The sequence below is a fragment of the Pseudophryne corroboree genome, chromosome 2, assembly GCF_028390025.1.
Source record: "Pseudophryne corroboree isolate aPseCor3 chromosome 2, aPseCor3.hap2, whole genome shotgun sequence".
NCBI classification, from domain to species: domain Eukaryota; kingdom Metazoa; phylum Chordata; class Amphibia; order Anura; family Myobatrachidae; genus Pseudophryne; species Pseudophryne corroboree.
The window spans coordinates 917,179,427-917,198,918 of record NC_086445.1 but is presented as its reverse complement, the minus strand read 5'-3'; positions in this window follow the sequence as shown (position 1 = coordinate 917,198,918).

Genomic DNA, 19,492 nt, shown 5'->3' with positions numbered 1-19,492 from the left:
CCTCCAAAATGAAGTTAAAATGGAAGCTGCTCAATCAAATTAGTAATACCCCTGAGGTGCTGAAAGGGAGGGGTTGTTCTAAACTAGAAAGATACACAAAACAGATGACCCTAGCACACCAAGGTGTATTAGCAATAAGAGTTGAAAAACTACGTAGTAGTAGTAGTAGTAGATAATTCAGAGATCTTAGTTACATATATTTGCAAAAATATGGTAAGCCTCCTGCCCAACGTCAAGGCTTCTCTCATAATGAAGGTCCCTACACTGCGTGATAACAGTAACCATTATGGGTCATATAATTGTCTACATGATAACAGCACTTACAAAAATATAGGTAAGTTAAGAGTCAGCTTACGAGGAGTCACCCCTAGGTCCTCCAAATGGCACTACAGGAACCAGCATGCTCTCCAAATGTAGGTCCAGTCTCTGCCTCCACTTTCTTTTTGCCTTTTGTCTAAAACTTGCATGTATGCCCCCCTGTCTGTGTGTATGCACATGTCCACTTTGTATATTTCTATCCCTTTTTTTCCAGTTTGTGCCTCTAATTTTTTTATGTGCACCTTTGTGACTACCCCTAGCTCCTCTGCGTCATGCTTATCCTTTCTTTTTCCCCTTTGTGTGTCTGTCTTCATTTACCTATCTTACCATATCTATCCCCAAAACCTCTACCTTTTTCCCAGAATACCCATCTCTTGTACCATCATAAACCATTTTTCTCTTGCCATGCACCTTCTCCCACCACCACCTCCTTCCATTTCTCCCCTCTTCATCCACTTGAGCTCTGAAGCGACTTGGACAAAATAGACAATCATGTCTGACACTAAATTCATGAATCTGAAGCTGTCTTGTAAACCAGGGCGGTATTAGGGGATGTGGACCGCTGGGTAACACCAGAATAGGGGTCTGCTCTGCTATTTTGGTGTCACTTCCTTGGATGGTGTCACTGAGTATCTGTGCTGGTTGAAGCCTATATCATCCACACTGCTAAGAGAGGCAGGGCCGCTGCCCATTAGCTCCTGAAGTGATGGGTAAGCCCCCATTGCGGCCACATGGTAAGTTCTGCTGATTAGGAAACATTTGATTTTATTGATTCCTTTCTGCAGCGGGGTACATTTGGTTTTCACAGGGAAACATCGGGGTGTAGAGATGGATCTTTATCCAGGCACCAACAGGCTAAAGCTTTAGACTGTCCCTCTATAACCCCACCTCCAGTTTCGAGTTGGTGCCCTGCAGAGCAGGTCACTTAACAGGACTGCAGCACTTACATGTAAGGGTGACATTCTGTGCTGTGGCTCCGTCACCTCCCCAGCGGCGTCGCATACTGCAGCTGGCTCTGTTCCCGGGTACTTGCAGCGGAGATGCTACGGCTTAGGCACACGGTCGGAGACGCTCTCCTGGTTCGCGTGGCTGCTACAGAAGGGAGGAAGTAAGAGGGTCCCCCAGATGGGACCCGCCATTAAATCACGTTCCGATCGCAGTCTAAGGAGACGGACTGCGACGCTGTGTGGACACTGTAACCGAGCAGGGACCCCACTATATCCACCAGGGCATAGGAGTACAGGTCGGGTGTACTAATGCCCACTTTACGAAGACTCCGTAGTACCAGGTGGTGAGGACCAGAATAGGGGAGAAGGTGCTTAACCTGTAGCCCCTCCCCAAGCTCCAGGCACCATCTACTGCTGGTGTTCCCGCCCTGGAGCTAGCTCATACTCTCCCTCACTCCCTGACTGAGATGCTGGGCGCCATCTTCTAGGATTAGCTGCGACTGGTCTCTAGGACTGCAGGGCAAGGTCTCCTCTGTAAATCCGCCTGTATATCAGCGCCGTGATTTTACACACACTTAAGTATTCTACATGTCGATATTAAGACAGCGTTGGTTAAGAACAAGTGTACCTGTGCCAGAATATATTGTACAAGTATTATTATTATTTATTAACAGTTACTTATATAGCGCAGCAAATTCCGATGCGCTTTACAACTAGACCCAATTAGAAAACAAAACTGGGTAAAAACACAGTCCTATATGTAAGAGGGCCCTGCTCGCAAGCTTACAATCTATGGGGAAATAGGCATTGATACACAAGGAGGGTAATTCCAAGTTGATCGCAGCAATATTTTTGATAGCAATTGGGCAAAACCATGTGCACTGCAGGGGAGGCAGATATAACGTGCAGAGAGAGAGAGATTTGGGTGGGTTATTTTATTTCTGTGCAGGGTAAATACTGGCTGCTTTATTTTTACACTGCAAATTAGACTGCAGATTGAACACACCCCACCCAAATCTAACTCTCTCTGCACATGTTATATCTGCCTCCCCTGCAGTGCACATGGTTTTGCCCAATTGCTATCAAAAATCCTGCTGCGATCAACTTGGAATTACCCCCTAGGATAGGTGCTATTTATTGCATTGTTGTCCACCACACTGTAAAGGTTCTTGGTGGGCTGTATGATATCACATCACAGCAGTGATGAACCAGGGTCAGGAGGAAAGGAGACTAAAGAAAGAGAAAATATGTGAGGATAAGTGTGGACTGTACTATAGGGATATAATTGGATAGGAAACCTATGAAGGTAATGTGGGCGGTTCTGGAATTTGATAAGCTTGTCTGAAGAGGTGAGGTTTCAGGGAACACTTGAAGGTTTGAAGACTAGAGGAGAGTCTTATTGTACGTGGTAGGGCATTCCACAGAGTGGGTGCAGCACGAAGAAAGTCCTGTAATCGTGCATGGGAGCAAGTAATGAGTGTGGACGAGAGGCATAGATCTTGTGAAGAGCGAAGGGGCAGGGTTGGGAGATAATTTGAGATAAGCGAAGAGATGTATGGTTACAGAGAGTAGATTGGAGGCATGAGCATCAGATTTTGGACTATCAATAGCAATATTGAAATCTCCCATGATAATGGTGGAGATGTCAGAGGATAAGTAGTGAGGGAGCCAGGCAGAAAAATAATCTAGAAATTGTTTGGGTTGCCCAGGTGGACGATAGATAGCTGCAACACGCAGAGAAAAAGGAGTGTAAATTCTAACTGAATGTACTTCAAATGATGTAAATGTGAGTGATGGAACCTGTTGTAGAACTGTGTATTCCAGGCATTTCCAACTGCGGTCTTCAAGGCACACTAACAGTCCAGGTTTCACTGATATCCATGCTTGAGCACAAGTGACTTTAGTACCTAAATTATTTTGATATAACCATCTGTGCTAAAGCCTGGTTATCACTAAAACCTGCACTGTTAGTTGGGAATCACTGGTTTATGTGAAAGATTGGGATAGTAATAATCCAACGCCACCTCCTTTACTGTTACCAGGTGTGTGTGTGTGTGTGTGTGTGTGTGTGTGTGTGTGTGTGTGTGTGTGTGTGTGTGTGTGTGTGTGTGTGTGAGAGAGAAGTGGAGACCACCATGTGACAGTGCCACAGGGGAGGCAGTGTCTGGTTGTGTGAGCCATGTTTCTGTAATAGCCAGCAGGTTGAAGTTGCTAGATATGAAGAGGTCATGAACAGATGTTAGTTTGTTACAAACAGAGCGTGCATTCCATGAGCCACATTTTAGTGATTTGGAGGGTGATGGGAGACATGTGATGTATATGAGGTATTCTGATATATACATCCGGTCTCAGACCGTGCATTGTTTTTTATATATATATATATATATATATATATATATATATATACATTTACTAGTCCAGTGCAGTTTTATTGTCTTACTAAAATAATTATCTGCATTGTCACTGTGACTGTGTGTGACTGTATCTGCTGTGTGGATTTCACTTTCAGTGTATCCCAGCTTTAGCTATCACTATTCTGTATCCTAAGGGACTAGGTGCGTCTGGGTCACATATATAGTGCTTCACAGTATTTACCGTTAAGTGTATTCTACTGTGTTCTCAGTCACATACTTCCGGATTTATCCGCTGGTGTTGTCGTGTACGCAGTCACATTGTACCGGACTTAGTTGCTGGTGTTGTGTACGGAGTACGCTGTCACATACTAGGGGATTTATTCGCAAGTATTGTACTCTGGCTGGCTGTATTGTACTCATACGTTCTGCGGTTACATTCACTGAAAATGTCTAACACAAAGGGCGGGAAATCCACCGACGCTCCTGTATCATGCAGAGCATGCGCCAAGGATTTGCCTGATGGGGAAGTTTTGTATGACGGTCTGTGTACTATGTGCCATACATCTCCCAGTCAGTCCGCAGCTCCTGTAACCAATCAGGAGCCACCTTGGGTGGCGTTCTCATCTATGTTAAATATGCTTGTGTTACGCCTTACGCCCCCTATGGGACCTCCTGTGCCATTACAGTCACATATTGTCCCTATGGTAAATCCACCTTGGGCGGATAATTTGTCTACCCAGTTGACTCAGAAGATTCTTCTGATGAGGATGGGGAGTATACTGTCCCGTCAGACACTGACACAGTTGCTTCCGACGAGGAATCTACTACTCAGGTTGATGTCCCTGACTTAGTGGTTGCTATTAATCAGATCCTACAGATCACTGATGATGATGAGGATACCACTACGGTGTCTAAGAAACCTGATAGGTTTAAACGTCAGAAGGTAAATAAAACTTTATTACCGCATTCTGACCATTTAGTAGATATATGTAAAGAACCATGGTTCTCTCCAGGAAAGAAATTCTCCCTGTCTAAAAGGATGGTATCTCGCTAGCCTCTCCCATCAGAGTTCTGTAACAAGTGGGAAAACTCACCGATGTGGTGTCATGTACTCTGCCTGTCACCACTATCACCTCACTGAAGGAACAGACAGATAATCGTGTGGTGGGGATGCCTGAAGTCTATTTACTCCCTTACAGGTGCTGTACATAGACCCATTATAGCAGATTCCTGGGCTGCAAAAGGAATTGAAACATGGGTTCAGGCATTAGAGGAAGAGCTGCCTCGGGATATCTCTGACACTGCCAGACAATACCTGTCTCGTATTACCACCGCCGCCTATTACATTCAGGATATGCATAGGCAAACGCAGGGGGGGTTTCTGGTTGCCTTGAAACCCCCCTCCTCTTGGCAAGTGGCTCAAATAATGACAATTGCAATGGTATGTAATACAATTACTAGAGCTGACGTCACATCATGCAGTTTAAAATGCTGCACATGCCCAGGGGTAGTAGCTTTTTCTGCTTCTGAGGCCTCAATCAGTGCACTGGGCCAGAGAGAAGCTATCAGGAAGAAGAGACAGGAGCCTTACCATGAGGTGGGAGAATGTGTGCTTAGAAAGTGCAGTACTGGTTCTATTATGTTTGTGTAATTATTTATTTATTTTGGTATGTTTTAACATTTTCCTGACCACTTACAGTATCTTATTTATATTAAATATGTTTGATACAGCCTATACTATAGACCATCTATAGTGTTCACTATTACTATTGTATTCCAAGTAGGAGATTGTGGATTTAATTTGGAAACCTCCCTCTAGAAATCCTGCGTTTGCCACTGATAGGTCCTCTGAGGCGGGTGTGTTGGCGGCCAAGGCACCGACTACGTCCATCCTGGCTCGCCGTATTCTGTGGTTGAGGTCATGGAAGGTGGACCTGGACTCCAAAAAGACTTTGGAGGTACTCCCTGTTAAGGGGGACATCCTATTTGGGGAAGATCATCAATAAAATTGTGACTGACTTGGCGGCTCCTAAGACTGCTTTTCTCCCACATACTAATCCTTCTGCACAGAATGCAAAAGGTACCCCTTTTTGCTCCTTTCGACAGCAAGGGAAAGCAAAAGGTCAGGCATACCCGAGACAATCTCGTGCTCCCAAAACCACTAAGGCTAAGGCAAAACAATCCTGGGTATCCTGCTTCTAAACACGACAAGCCTGCTTCATGACGGGGCGGGCCTCCCCCTGGGGGACCCCAGGGTGGGAGGCTGACTTCTGCGATTCACCCAGGTCTGGTTGAAGACCACTTCAGATGCATGGGTGCGAGAAGTTGTCTCTCACGGGTACGCAGTCTCTTTCAAGAGACGTCCCCCTCGCCAGTTCTGCACAACTGTTATCCCTTCGGATCCATGGAAGGTGCAAGCTCTACAACTGGCTGTGCGTTCTCTCCTGGATACAGGAGTGGTGGTGCTGGTACCTCTGTCCCAGAGAGGCAGAGGATACTACTCGACCCTGTTTCTAGTCCCAAAACCCAATGGGTCTTTCCGCCTATACTCAACCTGAAATCACTGAACAAGTTTGTGAGAGTGTCCAAGTTCCATATGGAAACACTGTGCTCAATTGTACTGGCCATGGAACCCGGAGACTATGTGGTATCCCTGGATATACAAGATGCTTACCTGCATATACCTATTGCCATACCGCATCAGCAATATCTGCGGTTTGCTACCTTCACTATCAATTCCAGGCTCTGCCATTTGGACTGGCCACGGCCCCTCAGATCTTCACCAAGGTTATGGCCATGTTGGCGGTTCATCTCCGTCACCAGGGACTCGGGATCCTTCCGGATCTGGACGACTTGCTGATTCTAGCAAACTCCCACGATGTCCTCCTCAGTCATCAACAAATGACGGTAAACTTCCTACAAGCCAGCGGGTGCCTCATCAACTGGAAGAAGTCCTCGCTGGTCCCTGCTCGGAGCATGGTGTACCTGAGGGCACTGCTGGACACACACAGTCAATGGCTGTTTCTGTCTCCAGAGAAGGTCCTGAAACTTCAGGACAGGATCAGATACTTCCTCTTTCACCCAAGAGTGTCGATACACTCTGCGATGCAAGTACTAGGTTTCATGGGGTCAGCGTTTGACATGGTAGAGTACCGTCAATTTCATTCCTGCCCTCTGCAGAGGTTAATCCTTTCCAAGTGGGACGGCCTACCTCATCGGATCAGGTCTCACAGGATTTCCTGGACTCCGGAGGGTCGTCTGTCGCTGACCTGGTGGCTACAGGACCAGCAGTTGTGCAGGGGTAATCCCTTCTGGATCCCAAACTGGGTCCTACTGACTACGGATGCCAGTCTGAGGGGTTGGGGTGCGGTGTTGGAGCAACAAACTTTCCAGGGTCAGTGTACTATGGAGGAATCACTCCTCCCGATAAACATTCTGGAATTGCAGGCAGTGTTCAATGCTTTGTCTCTCGCCCTGCCTCTAATACAGAACAGGCCTGTTCAAGTACAAAACACTGTATACCACCACGGTGGCATACATAAACCATCAAGGCAGCACTCGAAGCCGCATGGCAATGATGGAAGTGTCAAAAATCCTTTGTTGGGCGGAACGCCATCTGCCAGCAATATCGGCAGTGTTCATTCCAGGAGTCCTTAACTGGGAAGCGGATTTCCTCAGACATCAGGTCGTGCATGCCGGAGAGTGGAGTCTTCATCAGGAAGTCTTTCAACTCCTAGTGGACAAGTGGGGCCTACCGAGATGTAGACCTGATGGCGTCTCGACAACATCACAAAGTTCTGGTCTTCGGATCAAGAACCAGGAATCCTCAAGCAGCGTTCGTGGACACACTGGCAATTCCATGGAACTTTCAGCTGCCGTACGTGTTCCCTCCAGTGCCACTCCTGCCCAGGGTACTGTGGAAGTTCAAACAAGAAGGAGGAATACTACTTCTAGTCACTCCAGCGTGGCCAAAACGGCATTGGTACTCAGACCTGCAGGGTTTATCGATGGAGCGTCCTCTTCTACTTCCTCAACGCCCAGACCTCCTCGTTCAGGGCCCTTGTGTCTACCTGGACCTGGCCAGACTGGCTTTGACGGCGTGGCTCTTGAAGCTTCACTCCTAAGGGCCAAAGGATTCTCCAAGACAGTTTTCCAAACTATGCTGAAGGCCCGCAAACTGGCATCTGCGCGGATTTATTACAGGGTCTGGAATTCTTACTTCACCTGGTGTGCTGCTAAGAATTACGATGCTTACAAATTCAGTACTTCCAGACTTTTGGCTTTTCTACAACAAGGCCTGGATTTAGGCCTTCGTCTGACCTCCCTCATGGTTCATATCTCTGCTTGTTGGTGTGGTTTCAGAGAAAAATTGCATCTATTCCTGACGCTCATACTTTCACTCAGGGTGTTTTACGGATTCAGCCTCCCTATGTACCTCCTGTGGCTCCATGGGATCTGTCTGTTGTCCTGAATGCCCTGCAAGAGTCTCCATTTCAACCTCTTGAGTCAGTGGACCTTAAATGGCTCACGGTCAAGGTCCTGTTCCTACTGGCTATTGCCTCTGCTAGGAGGGTGTCAGACCTAGGCGCTCTGTCCTGTCGTCCACCCTTTCTAAAATTTCGCCATGATCGGGCAGTTCTTAGAACTCGCCCTGGTTATTTACCTAAGGTGGTGTCATCTTTTCACCTTAACCAAGAGATTGTGGTTCCGGCCTTTATCTCTTCTGATTTGTCCTCCAAAGAACAGTCTTTGGATGTGGTAAGGGCTCTCCGTATTTATGTGGAGAGGACTGCCTCTATCAGGAGGTCAGATACCCTTTTTGTACTTTTTGGTTTTCACAAACGTGGCTGGCCTGCGAATAAGCAAACATTGGCCAGGTGGATTAAAATGGTGATTGCACAAGCATATGCGCACACTGGACTCCCAGCTCCTGCTGCTATCAAAGCCCATTCTACTTGGTCTGTTGGACCTTCTTGGGCGGCCCGCAGAGGCGCGTCCGCTAAACAATTGTGCAAGGCGGCTACGTGGTCCTCAGTGAACACATTCATTAGGTTCTATGCCTTCGATACTTCCGCTTCCCAGGATGCTTCCTTTCGACGCCAGGTTCTCATACCCACTATGGCGCGTCCCCTCCCATGAGGAACTGCTTTAGGATATTCCCGATTGTTTCCCAGTGGAAACCAATGTACCCGCTGCAGAAAAGGAGATTTATGGTAGACTTACCATGGTTATATCTCTTTCTGCAAGGTACATTGGTTCCACAGAGCGCCCACCCTGATGCACCTAGCTTCTATGGGTTTAGATGGCATTAGTCGCTAGTCCCTTCTCCTGTTGTGAGAATGTGTTTCACTTTCTATGTGACTAACATCTACCTTCTCTTTTACCTGCTCCTGCATTGGACTGGTTAACTAAACACACACAACAGAAACGTTGAAGAGATAAGGAGACAGATCACATCATCATACCTCCCTACTGTCCCGATTTTCGCGGGACAGTCCCATTTTTTGGGGACTGTCCCGCTCTCCCACCCGCGGGCCGCAGTGTCCCACGGTGGGTGGTGGCAGTTGGGAGGCTCTGTCTCTCGCTGCCCTGCTTAGCAGAGCAGCGGTGAATAGACGCTGTGTTCATGTGCACAGTGTCTATTCACTGGAGTCAGAAGGAGATGGGGCATGCCAGCGGCTCACAGAGCGCTGGGCATGCCCCCTCAGTGATGAAAATGGGGGGGTGGCTCGTGATTGCGGGTCCCCCTGCGAAGCCATGCCCCTTTTTCGAGTGTGTCTCTCTTTCTAAAAATAAAGTTGGGAGGTATGCATCTTTTATATATTATGTGCAGTCAATTCTAGTAGTCATAATATAGTACAAAATAAGACCCTCTTCACCCATGAAACTTACAATTAATTTTGCTTATAGCATTAGTGTTCTGTCATGTCTCATTGATTGATTTTGAAGTCAGTGTGACATTATCTTTGCATAAAATGGAAATATATACTCCATACCCGCTCCATGACAGCCATAAAGAAATGGGTTAAACCCCTAGCCAGCCCATTACACACAGGAAAAGTTCCCTACCTGTACAGCTTTTATACCCATTTTTCCAGTTGTATTGAAATCTACAAAGTTTAAATACCTATATGCATTCTGAAGAAAAAAAATAAAAAATAGAACAATTGAAGAGAAAAAAAATTATAGAATCATTTGTCTTGCGATTTTATTTGAAGCCACCTTCTGCAGATATAGCTGCTGTACACACTGGTGGCAGACCTTCTACAATGGAAATGCATTAATATTGTTCGGGGCGTTCTATCCAACACTGCTGCAGAGTTTCACACAAGTGTTTTGCACTTGTAGGTTGCTTTGCCTTCCCCTTTCTTTCCACTTCCTCCCAAACTGCTCAATGGGGTTAAAGTCTGGAGACTGTGCTGGCCATTCCAGGACTTGAATCCTACTGTCTTGATCTGTTTCTCAAAGGTAATTCTAACATAGCTTAGAGGTACAGTATGTTTTGGGTCATTTCTTGCTCTAAGATGAATCATTGACCAACTAGACATAGACCAAAGGTTATTGCAACTGGCTTTGCAAAATGCCGTATAGCACTTCTGGTTTAATGTAAGCTACTGTTCCAAAAAAATAGCCCCCAAACCATCATGTTTCCTTACCTTTGTACCATTTCTTTTTTTTATTCTGTAATTTTTATTGAAATATTTATGCATAACATCCCAATATAAAAATTTATCGGCAGACAAAGCAAAACATGCGGCAAATATTGGAAAATAACATGGGGCATTACATTCAAATGGAAATGTAATCCACAATAAGTAGGATATGCAAAGCTCAACATGACAGAGTATCAAGAAGCCCGTAGGTGCCAGAAATTGGATAAAATAAAAAATACAGGAGGCATTTATATCAGACACAAATACCCCACCGTTAGATTTCCAACAACAGTAGTCGCACAGCAATACAATATGAAAATAGTAAAATATAACACATCCGCCCATACATAACAAAACCCTTCAAAACAAACCACCCTAAAAAAAACCCACCCTGCATGACCTAACCCCAACCCAGGCATACTTGGATCCTCCCCACTACACTAAACAACCACTCCCCACCCCGTAAAACCAAACCCCCAACTTATGGCCTACCTGGATCCCCAGTTTCCCCTTCCCAAGTACCCCCCTTACACACACACACACACACACACACACACACACACACACACACACACACACACACACACACACACACACACACAAAATAAAGGATAATGAAAAGATATAAATGACCCTAAGCTAGGCAAGGCCCAGCTCTCCCGCACTATAATGAAATGGTATGACTCCCATACATATGTAACATAATACTTGCCATTGTACAAACATATATGTATCGTTAATACAAAATTATGAATTACGAAATATTAAATATTAATCCGGCCAGTTCTCAGCCTCCTGCGAGAATATAAGAATGGTCTCGTCCCCGTCCGCCCAAGGACATTTAGAAAAGTACATATAGGGGGTAATTCTGAGTTGATCGCAGCAGGAACTTTGTTAGCAGTTGGGCAAAACCATGTGCACTGCAGGGGGGGCAGATATAACATGTGCAGAGAGAGTTAGATTTGGGTGTGGTGAGTTCAATCTGCAATCTAAATTGCAGTGTAAAAATAAAGCAGCCAGTATTTACCCTGCACAGAAACAAAATAACCCACCCAAATCTAACTCTCTCTGCACATGTTATATCTGCCTCCAACTGCAGTGCACATGGTTTTGCCCAACTGCTAACAAAGTTCCTGCTGCGATCAACTCGGAATTACCCCCATAGTACGCTAATGAGGAGACCTGGAACCTTGACTGCTTCAACAGGATTAGTGAACGGATCTGTGGAAAATCCTCTGCGGAGTCGAAACATCCAAGAACGGAGAGAGTATCAAACTCAGGTATAGGCATAACCATTGGACAGGAAGAAGCCAAAAAACACTCTTTCATAGAAGACATAAGAGCAGCAACTGCAGAGCTTTATGTTACAGCCTCCCCAGCCCCTTCCCAAATCTTCCAAGGAGTATAGTAGAGAGGGAGAGAGTCCACCTGCCGGTCTCCTAGCTTATCAAGGTAGAGTCAGTGATGGTCTGAAGAATCTGTTGCAAGAAGCTACACATATTGAAAATATACAGCAGCAGAGCCGTATAAGATCACCAGAAGCAGGTGCCGTATAACGAACCAGCGGAGAAGATGTCCACAGGTTAGGAGATCCTACCAGCAAGGAACAGCAAGAGAACTGGATCACCACCAAGGAAGAAGATGGCAGACACAGGAGCAGTGTTCCACTGGATGGCTGAGAGCTGCAACAGCAATGTGGAGGAGACCCAAAATGGCTACAGTGTGCCTTAGCAGAGCACCAGGAGGTAACCAGTGACAGCAGAAGGACCGGAACACCAGGAGATATACGACCGGAGACCAGATGGAAACCAGCCAGCAAGCAGCATCCTGGCAGGCAGGCACAGGAGACAGAGAACAGAGGCTAGAACACCGGACCATACACAGGAGGGACCATCCGACACAAACCTCCGCGGAATGAAATCAGTCACTGGGATACTGGATAGGGAGGCCAATCCCAGGCCGTTTTTTCAATCCCGGGATTCGGGATTGAAAACCGCTCAATCCTGGGATTGCAGTAGGGATCAGTGAAAAAGGGTGTAGGGAGCATCTGGAGGGTAGGTAGCGGTGCGGGAGGGTATGGGTAGCGGCGCGAAAGGGAGGGAGCGTGTAGGTAGCGGTGCGGGAGGGTGTAGGTAGCGGCGCAGAAGGGAGGGAGGGTGTAGATAGCTGGGCGGGAGGATGTAGGTAGCTGAGCGGGAGGGTGTAGGTAGCGGGGAGGGTTGGTAGCGGTGCGGGAGGGAGGGAGGCTGTTAGCACTGCACGGAGGGAGGGTGTAAGTAATACCACTTACTATTAGGTGGGCGGCAGCCATGGACACACTGAACGCGGCGGCATTTCAAATGAAGCGCCGGCCGCCAGCCAACCAGAGCTGGTGGACCGGCAGCCAATCAGGGAAGTGGCCGCAGCAGTCGCTCCTGATTGGCTGCTGCTGCTGCGGCAACTTGCCTGATTGGCTGCCGGTCCGCCAGCTCTGATTGGCTGGCGGCCGGCGCTACATTTGAAGTGCCGCCGCATTCAGCGTTTGTCTATGGCTACCGCCCGCCTAATAGTAAGTAGTATTACTTACACACCCACCCTCCCGCACATGCGCAATGTAATCCCATGAATCTCGGGATTGGATGCTCCAATCCCGGGATTCAAATCCCGGCATTTTTGGGCCCAAATCCCGGGATCCCGACGATCCCGATCCCGGGATTGGCCTCCCTAATACTGGAGCAACCAGGTAAACAGGATAAAAACCAGGATATACACGGGAGAGCTGGCAAAAAGCTGCGTACGCCATGCTACTCCAGGCCACACCATACCTTTGTACCATTTCAGGTCATTTACAGGACTTTATTTATCTAAACTTAAACATTACAATTGGAAAAATAATGGTTGATTATGCTTGAACCTGCACACTTTCATGTATTACTTGGGGTAAAGCCCCATCCATTTTTTTATGGCTGTCATAAGTTTATAGGGCAGTGTGGTAATATGGTTAACTTCCTCTCTTTGAAATAATTCATGGTAGCCTAAAATTCCCAACCATGTGATCCATTTATATTTTCCGGGGAACAGCTGAGGAAGTTCTCAAGCACCAATGGAAGGAGATGCTATATACCTTCTACAGGTGTCTTCAGGTCTCTGCTCAGCTGATGAAGACACATTTGTTAGGGTTAACATGGAGTACTTGAAGGAAATGATAGGCACTTGTATAAAAGAACATTGCTGTACCCTGGTAAATTTAGAGGCATAGGGGGTCATTCCGAGTTGATCGCTCAGGTGAAAAAATGGAATTTATGCGCATGCATATGCCGCGCAATGCGCACGCGAGACCTACGGGTACAAAGCCCTTTGTGGTTGTGATCAGGTTCTAGCGAAGTTTTTCTTCGCACTGATGGCCGCAAGAAGATTGACAGGAAGGGGGCGTTTCTGGGTGTCAACTGACCGTTTTCAGGGAGTGTTTGCAAAAACGCAGGCGTGGCTGGGCGTTCGCTGGGCGGGTGTATGACGTCAAATCCGGACACGAAAGGGCTGAAGTGATCGCAAGCGCTGAGTAAGTTCAGAGCTACTCTGAAACTGCACAAACTGTTTTTGTAGAGCTCGGCTGTACAAGCGTTCGCACTTCTGCTAAGCTAAAATACACTCCCCAGTGGGCGGCGGCATAGCGTTTGCACGTCTGCTAAAACTAGCTAGCGAGCGATCAACTTGGAATGACCCCCTTAACACATTCTGACTGCTAACCTTGTGTTGTTCTCCAATTCACCACTTACATTGGATTCTTAATTCTTAATCCTTTGTGCTCTCTTTAAGTACGGCAGCTTTTGGGTCTGGGGCTACTGGTATCAGTTTATGCAAACTTAAGGGGAAAACAAAATCCATTGTTAGTCCCTTTTATAAATAGTTTATTGGTTAACTGCTAATTATAAATTTGCTGTTAAAGCCGAACAGCTTTTCCTTTTGACCCATCGGTTTGTCTGCTTTATGAACTAGGAAAATCATATCAATTGCTTAGAAGTCATTTTACAATATGAAAATTCCATATATGGACAGTACACGGATAGGGTGTACATGTGTTTGCAACATTATCATATCAGTTTGTGTAGGTTTTCAACTAGTTTACTATTTTACAGAAGTGAAAGTGTCCCTCAATAGGGATGGCCATCGGTGGGTTATCTATCGATGGTTGCCATCATTGGTACCATCGAAGGATAACTTTGATGGTTGGAAACCATCTGAATGGGAACCATCAATGTTTTTTGCCCATCGATGGTCACCGTTAAGTTAGTATTGAACTAGACGCGGTCCAATCAGAGCCCGGGGTTGTGGCTTCACGGGTGTCAGGGGGTGGAGTTATGCTCCTTGTCCCTGACACCCTAGAGAAAAAAATAAATATTTGATAGCTCTTTACCATCGATGGTGGGAAACCATCTGGTTCTCCCCTATCGATGGTAAAAGTAGTTACCATTGGTCATAGCCCATCGATGATTTCGAATAATCGATGGTCAATGGCCCACTGACTTCCAACAAACACCTGAGGCATTGAGATTTGTGCTCTTTAACTGGAACAATTCACAGAACAATGCTACATTAGCTCGATACCACCATAAACTGTGCAGAAAAAAAGAATAAGCCGTTCCATTGCGCAGGAAATCTTATATTGTGCTATACAGGCATAGGTGTGCGCAGGGGGGGAGGGGGGTTCCTGGTGCGCACAGGCACCCCCTAATGTCTCACCCCCTCACACACGCCTGCTGCTGCAGCGATCGGCGATCGCCGAGTGTGCTCATTCCTGTCCTCCGCCCGTTGCGCCTGCCACCCCCTCTGCTCAGTCTGGCTGCCCGAACACCCGGGACGGTTAATGATTAATTTGTTTGGGTGCAGCATCACTGACGTAATCCTACTCCCAGTTCCTCTAACCTGTGTGATGTGTTGTGATGATGTCATGCCACACGCATACCCGCTCATGCTCTCACCCACGCTCTCTCTCTTCTCATCATGTGCCACGCCAATGCCACAGAATACAGCATTCCTCTTGGAGGAGAAGTTCAAATTCAATATCAATATATATTTCGAGAGATTAGGGTATAATCTATTGTAATACAATATACAAATTTAACAAATATTAAACAGATTTTTATATATATATATATATATATATATATACATACATACATATACATATATATATATATATATATATATAAAATCTGTGCATCAATTCTCTATATTATTTAGTTTGCATTGAGTGCCACCTGATAGGTGGTGTTAGCCATGCCCAATAGGCGGTGCTAAACACACCCTTCTAATCGTGCACCCCCTAATAAAATGTCCTGTGCACGCCTATGTGTACAGGTGACATCACAATGACCTGTAACAAAGAATGGTGCTATAGTCTGTACACATGGGGAGTATCCTATCAGCCATGTTAATTTTTCATTAAAAAAAAAAAAAAAGTGGGCTAATATTGGGATTTTAGACAGATGGTCATAATCCAGCTATCCAATTATAGTCCATTTCAGCAAAAAACAGGATAAGTTCCCATACCCATGTGTCATAGCAGCTCTGAGGGCTGATTATTGGGATTTATGCTTTGTATGCCACAGGCAAAATCCACGATAAGTGCCAGCTATCTCGGCTAATTGTAAAGCCCCCGGCAAATCATTACCTGCAGTAAATAACCGCGGCTAATTGGATACCGCCCATAAAGCTTTGCTTTTTCAAGTTTCTTCTCTGTTGTGACTTTCTATAAACCGGAAACAAGATGCCGCGCCCACAGCCATATTTCTGTATTCTGCATGGTCATACAGCCCAAGGCAATAGAATTAAATCCATAGGAGGACTGATTTCTGGTGGTATATAACGTCTCTCCAAGGGACAGATTAGAGCAATGCATGTCAAATATCAGATCTTTAGCTCAGTAAATAGAGGACTACCTCTCATTGGGTGGAAAACAAATGACAAATCTGATATTATAAGCGAATTTACCTCTGTCCTATAATGCCTATTATTTTCCAAAGGATACACAGAGGATTTAATAAACTATATTTTAGTTATTTTGAATTCGTTCACTCAAGTCCATTTGTAATACAGCCAAATCACCTATAGTTTACACAGAATAGATGTTTTACTGGTGTAAGGCATGGTTTCCGGACTCTAGGTTGACACCCATTGGACGACAGTGGATAGGTCGACACTAGAAATAGGTTGACACGGCCATTAGGTCGACATGAACAAGGTCGACATGCAAAAAAAGTCGACATGCGTTTTTCACTTTTTTGGGGGACTTTTTCATACTTTACGATCCACGTGGACTACGACTGGGGTTCCCGGTCACTTGACGGAGAAGACAACACCAAAAAAACCCATAAAAAACTCATGTCGACCTTTTTTCATGTCGACCTTGTTCATGGCAACCTAATGGTCGTGTCGGCCTATTTCAAGTGTCGACCTACCCATTGTCGACCAATGGGTGTCGACCTTGAGTCCCATACCCGTAAGGCATACCAACTACAAACCTTTCCACATAGCGAAACAACTTTCGACTTCCAGTAGGCAGACAGATGTTAATGGGCACATTTTATTTAGCTCTCCAGCCAGGCAGTGGGGATTCCATACTTAGGGGGATATTTAATAATACGTAATTATATCATAAAAGCTGGAAAATGTCATATTTATGTTTTCTGGAGATGGAGATAAATATCTCCTCTCCAGTGGCAGTTGCAGCACAGTCCAAAATTCAAATAGGGGAGCCACACCAACTGCCAGTGAGTCCCGAACAGCAATGTCTGGCAGTGTTTGGGGTGGCAGTTGATGTGGCTTCCCTATTTGAATTTTGGACTGTTCTGCAACTGCCACAGGAGAGGAGATAATTCTCCAGAGAACATAAATATTACATTTTCCAGCATTTATGAGATAATTATGTTTTATTAAATACCCCCCTTAGTGCAGCACCATCAGGACCGGGACTCCTGCAAACACATCAGTGGGGTCCGGAGATAACGAGGGACAAAGAGGCTTGATCTCCTGGCTCACCCCTGCACACTGCTCTCTGCCGGAGCACGCACACACTGTGTGCACTTGCTGGTGGTGGCCATCTTGGATTGAGGCAGGCCTGACTCTCCTCTCCTGCCCGCTTCCTAGGGCTCCTGCCGGGCTGACTCTCCTATCTACAGGTACTCCTCGCCCCCTGTAAAGTACCAGGAGTTGAAATAGGCACACAGGACTGTGTGGACGCCCCTTCTGCCTTAACAATGTGTTACTTGATTTGGGAAAAGCTTATGTGATGTTTCCCCCTACTGGCAACAGCTGGGATACCGACTCATACTTGCCTACCTGACCCTCTCCATGAGGGAGAAAATGCTCTGTTCCTGGACTTTCCTGGTAATGTATGATTGCCATCACCTGTGGTGAAACACCTTTCTTATCAATTACCTAGCTCACCACAGGTGATGGCAATCATACATTACCAGGAAAGTCCAGGAACAGAGCATTTTCTCCCTCATGGAGAGGGTCAGGCAGGCAAGTATGGATACCGTTCACTTTACATAAAAATCTTTCTATCATCTTTAGAGCTGATCTAAATCCTACGGATAAATTCATGGCTAAACAGCCCAACTCTCCTTTCCTGCCCGCTTCCTAGGACTACTGCTGGGCTGACTCTCCTCTCTACAGGTACTCCTCGCCCCCTGTAAAGTACCAGCTGCTGGAATTTAATAGGCACACATGACTACAGTGTCGCATTGAACTGAGGTCTCTTGTATATTAAATATCATATACAGATCCCAGCCACACTTGATCCTCCTCTCCTGCCCTCTCCTTGGGTCCCTTGCTGGGCTGCATCACCTCTCACCAGGTGCCCCGACCACTATAAAAGTGCTAGAAGTTGGTACAGGTACCCAGGTTAACGGGGTCACATAGACCTGGGGCATACTTGCCTACTTTTGAAAACTGGTTTCAGGGAGATTATAGGCAGTAGCAGAATGTGCAGCGCATTAAGGGGTGTGTCTGGCTCCGCGCAATGGGTGTGTCTAGCTCAGGGACGTGCAGTCATGGGAGGCAGTGCCTCCCCTGTCATAATGATTAAAATAATTAAAAAAAGATAATTATAACACAGAGTCTGTTATAAATATCTTCTTTTATTATTTTAACCATTCCCCCCCCCCCCCCCCCCCCCCGAAATAGAAAATCCCTTAATTGTAGGGTTGGAGGCAGCGGGAGAGGTGCCTCCCGCTGCTAACATTAAAGCATACTTGCCTACCCTCCCGGAATGGCCGGGAGGCTCCCGAAAAACGGGTGACCCTCCCGGCCCCCGGAAGAGCAGGCAAGTCTCCCGATATCCGCGGGTCACCCCCTGCCCGCCGCCCACTTAACGAGTAAAGTGGGCGGTCCGGGCAGGCGATGACGCGATTCTTGTTGAATCGTAACCACGCCCCTGCTGTATAATGCCGGTAATCGCGGCATTACACAGTGGGGTGTGTGGCTTAAATGACACGGTCCAGAAGCCACACCCCTTTCCGCCTCTGGCCTGCCTCTGGCCCGCCCCCCTGGCACGTCACCTCACTGCCCGCCCCCCCTGCTGAGCCGACGGGCTGCTCTTTCCCGGAGAGAGCAGCCCAGAAGTCGGCAACTATGCATTAAAGTCCGGGCAGCGGGGGGCGGGCAGGGCAATGCAATGGGCTGTGAAAACCCATTGAAAACGCATGGGGAAGCGGCACCTTTACTGGTGCCTCAATGACAGGGGTGTGCATTCAGCCCCGATGAATGCACGCCCCTGTCAGTCCCCCAGATGTGATTGGCCCAGCGGATCCAGTGCTGGATCCTGGAAAAGTGGGCGTGGCCATGTAACTTCATATCATTAAACTATAAATAAATATATTTTCACACCCCCTCTACGCACACAATTAGCAGCCTTACACAGAACAGCCACAGTAGTGTTCCTTACACACAGTGTCTCCAGTATAGTGTCAGATACACATAATGTCTCCAGTATAGTGCCAGATACACATAATGTGCAGTACCAGATAGACATGATATGCCCCCAAGCAGTGTCAGCTACACATGACATGCCCCCCAGCAGTGCCAGCTACACATGACATGCCCCCCAGCAGTGCCAGCTACACATGATAGTGTTCACTTTTTAGGGCAGGGTGCTGATCACAGGGAGGGCACATTTTTAAGTTAGGAGGGCAAAATGATGTACATACTGTAATGCTTGTTGTTCCCATACCTACATGCT